The following is a 10,872-nucleotide window of genomic DNA, read 5'->3' as shown; positions in this document are numbered from 1 at the left end:
CTACCTAACATGTCTATCAACGCTTGCTTGATTTATTTATCATGAACTCCAAAGGACCAAAGTACAAAAAGAAAGAAAAATTATCTAATTCATAATTTTATAAAAAAGTAAAGGTTCAAGGAATCTTTTAATGTACTGTTCTAAATTTCAACAGCTAGCATCAGTTATTTTTTAAGTATAATCTTGTGCAAATATTTTCAAATGGACGTCCTTCCTCTTACAGAATACTTGTATCTTATTGTAAAGAGAAATATTCTTGGCTTAGTATTTTTTTAAGTCACAGATTTTTATTTTTTTTAAAATGGATAATGTATATTTAACATTATATAATAAACTTATAGTATTGTACAGTAATAAAATGGAGTCCCACAACTTATTTCTATAAGGAATCCTAGAGCTAAAGATTTTTATGAATATAGAATGTAAACTGAATTTTCATTAAATAGAATGAAATATAATGAAAACTCTTAAGAGTGATGTCCCTAAATTTTGGTTTCACAAGTTGGAATTGAGATGCTCGTTGGACTTAACAAAAAAGAGCATAGGGAAGACTCACATACACACACCCCAAGTACTTTTATATATCCATAAAATAATAGAATCATGGTATTTTAGAGATGTAAGGAATCTTAAAGAGAGCATTTAGTTTAAGCCCTTTATTTTCAGATGAAGAAACTAATATTAAACATTGCTAATAAACTTCTCAGATAAATTGAAGCAGCATGTGAAATGGCAGTATATTGCTAAAAAAATGATCCCCGATGTTTAACAGCTAGTGAAAAAAAGGAAGAATTTTAGAAGTGCTTATTAAATTCTAAGTAGGAGTTTAGAGGTCTGGAAAGTCTAGAGGTTTGGAAAGACAGAAGTCAGAGAGCCAAGTACAAGCCTAGGCTATAGCATGTATGATTCACATGACTTTGGATTAATCACCGAATCTTTTTTGAGCTGAGTTTCTTGGCCTGAATACTGTGAGGTTTTGAGAAGCTTAGTGAATATTTTCACCATTTCACCTAAGCCAGTATTTCTTCCCATCAACTGTAACTGAGTTTGCCAAATGGTCTTTCTAAACCCAACTCAGTATTAGTTAATATTCTACTTATTTACGAATTTGATGGATAGAAAGATCTCCTTTAATTTATGTTTTTCTTCTTATCAATGCGTGATAACTATTTTTATATTCATTTGTTATTTTATTCTGTGACTTGGGTGTTTGTGTCCTGTAAGCATTTTTGTATTGTTACTGGCTTAATTAATTTGAGGTGATTTTTTGCTATATAAAGAATGTTGATTTTTATGTTATATATGTTAAAGTATATTCTTTCAGTCTGTAGTTTCCATTTTCACTTTCTTGATAATATTTTTGGCTTTATAGAATTTAAAATTTCAGTGAGGTCAAATTTGCCAATATAATTCTCTACGACTACTGAATTGTATACCCTGAAAAAGACTTTCCATATCCTTAACAGAACTATTCTCCTATATTTTATTTTACTATATTTAAGATTTTAAAACACATGTTGGATTTTTTTTTTTACACTTCATCTGGAACCTGATTTTGTTTTTTTGCATGTTATGATATAAAGCTAGTTTCTTCTCCCAGTGTTTGAAACACTCACATGTTGGGGTTATGTTGCTACTGCCTGTTTACGTCTTGGTTTCGTTACAGTGACTGCTGTGGCGGAGTTTGATATATAGTCAAATCGGTTAGAAGTAGGTATTGAAAACAAGCGCAGAAACACTAATTTGGAAAAGAGACATGGCATCTCTGCTTTAAGCTGCTTTGTTTGAGGAGACTCTCTCTTTACCAAGAAGTGAAAAAATTTGGGTGTTTTGTGTTCTTAGTTGTTCCTGGAATACTGGAGAATATGATTAAGGGGCTATTCTTAAAATGAATTTAGCGTAGATGTGTTCAATATTTATAATAGCACTGTATTAGATTTCCCCTAAGACAAAAATTGAGGTAGTTCTGAGTATAAGCATATAAATGAGTGTAAATGTTTAAGCAAATATAGTTTCTGTGTAACTTGTTACATATTCCAAGAGAAATCTGAAGCATTCTGAATTTCTATGAAACTCAAATGAATTCAGCCTCACTACTGCAGATCCCGAGTTAGACACTCATGAGTTAACGTCTATATGGAATCATACTAAAAACAGTTTTTATAGTTTAAGACGACTCCTCTTTGTGACAAGGGGAACTTTAGCCCCTATCTTGGCAAATTTGGAATTGAAAAACTGAGAATTTGGAAGCAAGAAGAATTTTCTACTTATGGAAAATGTTTAAAGCTGCAGGAGGGATTAGTTTTTCTGTATTGTAAGCAGAGGGACTAGGTCAGGGAGTGATTCTCGTGGCCCAGAAGAACCGTGACGGCTCCGAGTTCCGCCGGCTGGTTCATAGAAGGCACCCAGCAGGTGCTCATTAAATGACTGACGAATAACTAGCTTCTCCACATTCTAGTGGACAAGAGACTATGGGAAAGATAAGTTTTTAAAATGATAAAAACAGAAGGGTAAGTCAATTGGACCAGCTGTTAAGGAAAAAAAAAATTGCCATCCAACACAAGCCTTCAGGTACCAAGATTAGGGATGCCCCAAAGCTTGATGTCTACATTTGGAATCACTGCTGTTGTTCTGGCTCTTAGATTGTAAATATTTTCTTAGACTGTATTGGCTCCTGAAGGCTCTGCATATATGCTGTTCACTCCTGCCTTGTCTGATATCTTACAGGGTGAAGAACAGTGGAGCCTCGCTGTGCCCTTGAGAATGTGGAGGCACAGGTACAGCCAAAGGTTGCCCTGAGACTTCTGTGCTCCCTAGCAAAAGGACTCACTTATTTATTTATTGATTTATTTGTTTGTTTGTTTATTTATTTTGCCTAAAGAGGGGAAATTGTGGTATATTCTTAAAACTAGTATGATTTAATATATTCTGATTTGGGCCAAGACCAATGTAAAATTTGAATAGTTGGATTTCTCCGTAAATAGTTCATAAACTAAGTAAACATCTTATGCAAGAATAGGAAATGGCTTTCTGCTTTTTGCAATGAAAGCATGTGCAGAATATCTACCCAGCTCACCATGTTCATGTGATGTGCACTAACTAGAAATTTATGTTTGTCTGAGAAGTAGATGGATGCTTCTTATAACACTAATCTCGTTGTTTCATCATTTGGCTTTCTGACACCTATCTTTACAATGGTGTGTGTGGATTAGGCATACATTTCTGCTCTTCCAATAATGAAGGTAACACTGATACTCTATGTCTAGTTATAAAGAATAACAAAGCAGTACAGAGTCAGTATCTATTCTTCTTTGTGACAAGGAGTGAGTTATAACAACGTGCCATGTGAGTATATGCTGCATCTAACAAGGGAGGTTATTATTTAAGTGAACCATGCTAGATCAAATTCCAAGGAAAGTTTTGAAAACTTTAAATTCTATAGGATGATTTTTGTTTCCATTCTTGTTTTACTTGATTATATGTCTGCAGGTGCCACACAATGAAGGGCCATGAAACTTGAATGAATTTTACTATTGAAATTTATGATTCAAAATATTTATCTGATACGTTGTAATTTTTTCCTTTTTTTAAAAAAATTCCTTTTTGCTACCGCTGTCTCTGCATATTGATTGGTTTATTTATTTTTTTACATTAGATTAAAGTGGCATTTCCGGCATGTAGGAAGAAATCTTTTAAACACATAGTCTTGATTTTAAGGAAAAATTAGGCAGGGATAATTAAGACAACAGCGAAGATGTAGTAATCACGTTAAAGGGAATCATATAAGGTATCTGTAAAGGATGTGGATGCTTATGACAAGCTTTTGAACTCTTAGGATCTCATTCAATTTAGGTAGTCTTAAATCCTTCATTGTATTTCGCGTGGTCTTATTTTGGTTTCTATAATTTCATGTTTTTTTTTTTTTTTTACTAATTGATAAAATTGGAAAGAAGTGTATTGTAAAAAAAAATTCAAAGCCACTTACAGCTTAAGTCACTCTGTGATCATTTTTCTTTTCTCCAAAGTGACGTGGATAGCCATCAGACTGTGTGTTCACCAGATAAATGAATGGTCTGAGAGTGACCATATGCTTTGGCCTCTTGGCGATGCACAGCACACTGCAGAAGGTGGCACTGCCCCTTCTGTTCGGCACTGTCTCCCTCGAATCTCACTGCAACTGCACACCTAACACCGAAGCCAGCGACGGCACCATCCTTCTCTTCGCCAGCAAATGACTGTGGATGTACAAGCTTATTTGACAATAACTACATTTGCTTTAATAGCGAATGTAATACAGGCGAAAAAACTAATCAGGATATTGTTAGTGTGACACATTTAGTTACCTTTTAGAAAATGCCCTCCTAATTTTCAGCTTGATGTGATTTCAGCATCCAGTATAAAGCTGAGGATTTTTCATCCCATTGACAGGAATCCATTAATAAAACAACAATCTTTTGTGTATAGTAATCTTTAATCTTATTTTGTCACATACTTCTCAGTAGCATTTCCACTCGTTTTACAGTATAATTTATGGCACCAAACAACTCCTGCCCTGGAAAAGGTCACTCTGTCAAGGTTTACTTGTCTTTGAAGAAAAGTAATAGAGCATTATTTATGAACCAAAGAATGCACTTCACTTCTTTAATCAATCAGGAAGATGCTTGTATTATTGTATCTTTTGCTGCTACCCTCCACCCCCAAATAAAACATAAGCAAAGGATATGCCAATCTTGCTTTCTCTTTTATGTTGCAAAAGGCCTCTTACCTTTCATGTCTTTTCTGCTTTTGTGTTTATGGCACTATGGAAATAACAAGCCCAATGATGTCTGATATCTGGGAACAATTTGTAAATTATATGCAAGGGGTTGATATTTTCTAAAGATCATAGAACCTCTGGACAGATTAACCAGCCCATCCAATACACTCATCATGTGAAATTCATCTGATAAAACAGAAGGAGCTTTGCAATTAAAAACCCCATGGATAAAGAAAAAGTTGAAGAGGTTTGAGACTATCTGAGAATAATCAGCAAAACAAAAGCAATTACCGTGTTTTTGAACAGAAGATCCCAAAACATAACCACAGTTGGTCTCCATATGTTTCTAGACACCACCACAAGTACAAATTAGAGCATGCTGTGTGGTGAAATGAATTGGTAGTTCATTAGAGAACACAGTTACAGTTGGAATAAATGTCTCCAATAAAGATTTAATTTAAGTTAGAAAGTATGTTGGGTGTGAATTAAATACCAATAGATACCAATGCCATCTTAATAAAATTGAAAATGTATGTTAAAAATATACCTAATTATAACAGGGGTAAATGTGTTTTTGGTCATTTATATTATAATACGTGGGTTTGGCTTTAATAATATGTAAAAATATGTGAAAACCAACTGACAATGACTCTTTAGAACTTAAAAGAAAAAACAAACCACAGAACTGGAAAATGACATGTTTGAAATATTTTGTTATAAAAGTCACATTAACCAAAACACCAAACAGAGTATTGAGGCCTTACAGTGATTTTCAAGTAGATTGAGAAGTTAAGACTTGGGTAAATAACCTTAAATTATTAGTTTATTTATTTACACCAACCACAAAGATTTTTAGTGGCTTATATTCAATTAAGAAGTCAAATATAGGGGGTAGGGGTAGGGTAGAGTGCGTAAAGGGGATCAAATACATGGTAGCTAAAGGAAACTGGACTTTGGGTGGCAAACACACAATAGAATATACAAATGTTAAATTATAATGTACACCTGAAAATTATATAATTCTATTAACCAACGTTCTTCCATTAAATTTAATTAAGAAATAAATTACATTGGAATATTAAACAAACAAGCAAACAAAGAATTCAACCACTTGAAAGAAAAACAACTGATTAGTTCAGTCAAAAATTTAGAAAATAATTCCCTCCCTCAAAGTGATATTAAGGTTAGTTCCATTACGAAATGAGTTAACTCATTTGGGTATTAAGTATTTAAAAATGGTTAGAGTGATCAGAAAGTTCTGCCTTTACATATAAATAGATATTTTGAATTCTAGGATGAGGATAATAAAAAAGGAATCCTCTCAAAGCTCAAGGGGTAAGGGACCTTGCATTTGGGCCTCATGTGTAAGTGAAACACAGAGAAGGAGGTGAAAAGGTGAGAGGTATTCCTTAAAGGATGAGACTGGCCTTTTGAAATGGTGTCTGGTTCACTTCCATGTTATAGACTCTCCCAGCTTCTCAATAAAATACTTATGTAAAAATGAAGATGCAGGATCAATAAATGACAATTCACAATGTCAAATATAAGGCTGACTGTTGCCAGAGTGTGAGAAGACAATAAGATGAAATTGCAAGAAGGTGAATGAAATTGCAAGAGATGAAGTATGAAGCCGCACCTACAGTAGAGCATCTGGCTTACTGGAAAGAAATTAGGAATATGGCACACACCTTCCCAAAGTAGGACCATACCACGACCACCTCTCAGCATCTATCCACTGACTCGTCAATCCTTAGCTAAGTCTCTGTCATGCATGTGCAGTTGTTTGCACATCACTTCCTTTTGATATCACTTCCATATCAAGAAGGTGCCTCTTTTCATTGCCATTTTGGATCTTAAAATTCTCATAGAACAACTGGGAAGGAAGAGATAGACAGTGGTTCAACATGCTGGAGTCTGGAGAGTAGTAAGAGAAAGACAGGAGTGGAAGACAGCATGACCCTCATAGATATGTAGATAGGAGATCAAAAGTGTTATTGAATGCCATCCTTTCAGAATGTCACAGAACCAGAGGGCGAAGGTCAGGGTGGATACCACCTCCGCCCAGCAAATAAGTCTGGAGCATTGGTTAAGGATATGGGCTCATCAGCAGATTGTTGGGTCAGTGGCAGTTTTGTAGCTTATTTAATCTCTAAATCTCAGTTTCCTCATCTGGAAAATGGAGATGGTAATAGGAATTGTGAATATTAAATAATCATGTAAACTATTAGACTTTGTCCCACAGTGAACCCCTCAACAGATGAATTGTTTCGATTTGAGAATAGAAAATGCTTGACTAAGGAAACCACATCTTTGAGGCGATTTAATATAGGAAAAGCCAGGACACAGTCTACAGAGAATGATTTTTTTTTATGCTGGGGAGAGAAACTCCTGTATTCCTTGGATGGGATAGTTTATTCATCATCAATACAGCACTTTCCTTTGAATTCTTGTCTTAAGGACTTTCAGAGAAACCCATACTGAGATACCACACACATTTCTAGTTATCAAGCAGTGTCTCCGGCTAGACCTCATCAAAAGATTTGAAACAGAAAAAACAACAATGTGAGGCCTATTAAAACTACAACAAAATTTGAAGTTAATTGAACATGACTTTTCAAAGCCAATGGCACAGACTAGTATATGCACTTTGATATGGTTTACCATCATTTCAAATGAAAAAATATCTACTAAGGAGAGACATACTGGTTCACTAAGCAGACATTAATTTAAAAAATGTCTGTTGAGAGAAAATTGGATGATCTACAAAGAAAGAAACGGATTGGTCTCATACTTTTTCTCTGCGATCTTTGGTACCATATGATTTTGTTTTTTATTGCTCAAGAATTTTATACATAGCTAAGTTGTATATTAAGGCCACAACAAGTATTTTCAGATATACAAGGATTCCAAAGGAAAATTGTCATAAGAAATGAAGGAAAAGAATATGCTAGTTAAGGGAGAGATGGATAAAAATTAAGAACTCAAGATTTGTGAAGGCATAACATTAATGGATAGTGGTGATATGAAACATTTGAAATATAGTTATCCAGATATTTATTTTAAATTAAATAATTGTTTTACATAATTGAATTACAAAATTAAATCAAAATGTTAAAATTTATTATTAAAAGAGAAAATATGTAATGTAAAGATTACTAAATGCACGTAATGGTCCAATCAAAATTTCAGATTGTATTCAATGCTGAAATTTAGGGAATGAGTAAAAGTGAGCTCTAGTCATATAAAAGGAGTCAAACATGAAATTCTACTTCTGTTATCTTTTCAAGTTTGTAACAAAATATATAACTTCCAAATCCTGTGAAATATAAAAGCAAATGAATATGTTCATGTGTAAAAAGCAGAAGATAAAGGAAACGTAATAGAGCATTAAAAAAAGAAAGTTGGAAAAAAAAGTGTGGTGCCCATGTCGACTCCCTTGATTGCAGTAGAAATTCCTAAAGGCAAGAATCTTGTTGGTCTTGTTTACCAATATTTACCAGAAGCATGACTGATACATAATAAGAACTCCAGTTAATTTGGTGCTCAAACGAAGACTGCATATTCTATCTTTAAAATAAACACAAACATGATAATCTTACCCAGTAAAAGACAAAATCTCTTAGAAATTTTATTTGAGATCATTACACTTTCTTTTAGCTTTGACAGATAATGTGTAAATACATAAAAGTAAGGATATCAAGGGATTGAATAATAAATTAATGAGATTGAATTAATAAAGATAAATTTTTACATTATGTAGAGAGAGACCTTTCTTTCAAGTGAATTTGCCCTCAAGATACTAAAGTGCACTAAAAGCTACAAGAATTAAAACAAAGTGTTGATACAGGAAGAGATCAGTGGATTTTATATGTATATATGCATATGTGTATGTATTCGGAAATATAGTATTAAGTTAATGATAAAGTTACAATGCTAAATAAATGAGGAATCAGTGCACTAATGTTACAGTATATTTTCTGTAAAAATATACTGGACTATTTGGGGGAGAAGTCAAATGAGGTCTTTGTCTTATAACCTACAGTCAATTAGATTTTAAAAAGAAACCAAGAGGGAAAGAAAAAACCTAGAAGAAAGTATGCATAAATATTTACTCCCTGCCTGGCAAGGAACTTTGTTTGCCTTCAAAACAAGGAAGATATGACACCTAAAATTACTGACAGAATTGTCCCTTAAAAACTCAAGGTGATCTGGGTATTGTAAATCAATATAAAAATTGAATAAATGACAAACTATTACCTTTGTTGCATATATAATTTGTAATATTCTATCTGTAATATTATATTTATATATTTATATTTATTATACTTTATTTATTAATTTATTATTTATTATTATTGATGCCTACAGCACCTGGTCTTCCTAGGTGGTCTCCCATCCAAGTACTAACCAGGCCTGACTCTGCTTAACTTCCGAGATCAGACATTGGGCTTGTTCAGGATGGCATGGCCGTAGACCATGGACCGTGGCTCTACTGGGGTGTGAACCCAGGACCTTCTGCGTGTAAAGCAGATGTGCTAACCATTATACTATGGAACCACTTCTTTTATTTTATATTACAAATATAATTTGTAAATTATATTTACTTAATTACCTTAAATGTAAACATTTCTTATGAATAATTAAGACAAGTTTCAAATCCCAAGTTTTAAAAATAGTGTCATGAACAATTTCAAATAAGAAATATAAATATAAAAATAAATGGTAAAAATGTTCATCCTCACCTGATTATTCAAATCGATGCAAATATTAAAAAGATATGGTATTTTATTCTTAAATTAGAAAAGATAGCTTTTAAAATTTAATAATCAATGTTGATGTGGGTGTAATGAAACCAATACTCTTAGGCATTGCTTTACAAAGTAAATGAGTACATTTCTAGAAGGCATTTTGGCATGAGGTTTCAAAAGCCTTTAAGGTCTTGTTGCTTCACCCAGTAACTCTATCCTAATTAAATTTGCAAACAAGTATTCATGAAGAATGTTCATCATATAATTTTTAAGTAAGTATGCATAATTTATATATTCAGAAGGAAAAGATGATTTTCTAAAAGAGAAAATGGACTAGGAGAAAGTAGAGAATTGTACTAAATATAGAGTGGCTGTTCCATATTGGGGAGAGAAACTTAGGTTCTCCTAGGGTAGAAATGAGTTAGCCAGCTCTGGGATCAAGTTAATGTGATGTTTTGAGTCATCACAAACAAAACGTGTTTGGATATACCTGGGTCACAGGAGAGAAGTAGCCTTTGACTCAAAGACTTTAAGCAAGGCTAAAAATAGTATGTAGCCTGGAACTGGAAGTGGTATTTAATTAGTCATAAAAAGCATAACCCCAGCAATCAAAGTCTTCTGAAAACTAGAGACACGGGTGAGTAAGTAGCCTTAGCTCCTGGTGAGCCAAGCTGCAAAAATCCTCAACCAAATATTAGCAAACTGAATCCAACAAATACATTAAAAGGATCATATTCTATGATCAAGTGAGACTCATTTCAAGGAGGCAAGGGTGATTCTATATATGCAAATCCATAAATGGGATACACCAAATTAACAAAATGAAGGATAAAAATCATATGATTACCCCGATGGAAGCAGAAAAAGTATTTGACAAAAGTCAACACCCTTTCACGATTAAAACTCTCAATGAACTGAGTATATGAGAAACATATTTCAACGTAAGAAAAGCCATGTATGACAAACCCACAGGTATCATAGTCATTCATGAAAACCTAGAAACTTTTCCTCTATGATCAGGAAAAAGACAAGGATGTCTACTCTTGCCACTTTTATTCAACACAGTATTGGAAGTCCTAGCCTAGAATAGTTAGGCAAGGAAAAGAAATAAAAAGCATCTAAACAGGAAAGTAAGAAGTAAAATCATTTGTGTTTTCAAATGATGTTATTATAAAGAAAATCCTAAAGACTCCACTGAAAAACTGTTAGAACTAATAAATGAATTCAGTAAAGTTGCAGATCAAATCAACATACAAAAATCAATTGCATTTCTGTACACTAGCAACTATCAGAAAGTGATCTATAGATTCAATGACATCCCTATCAAAATTCTAATGACATCTTCCACAGAAATAGAAAAAAATATCT

The 10,872-nt window shown here is 33.3% G+C and overlaps 1 pseudogene; it reads right to left on the bottom strand.

Moving 5' to 3' along the window:
• Positions 1-9,115: 9,115 nt before the first annotated feature.
• Positions 9,116-9,231, bottom strand: LOC111739014 (annotated as a pseudogene).
• Positions 9,232-10,872: the final 1,641 nt, after the last annotated feature.

The sequence above is a fragment of the Pteropus vampyrus genome, unplaced genomic scaffold, assembly GCF_000151845.1.
Source record: "Pteropus vampyrus isolate Shadow unplaced genomic scaffold, Pvam_2.0 Scaffold45, whole genome shotgun sequence".
In the NCBI taxonomy this organism is placed as follows: domain Eukaryota; kingdom Metazoa; phylum Chordata; class Mammalia; order Chiroptera; family Pteropodidae; genus Pteropus; species Pteropus vampyrus.
Note: the sequence above shows the minus strand (reverse complement) of the source record. Positions and strands in the feature narration are given on the sequence as shown.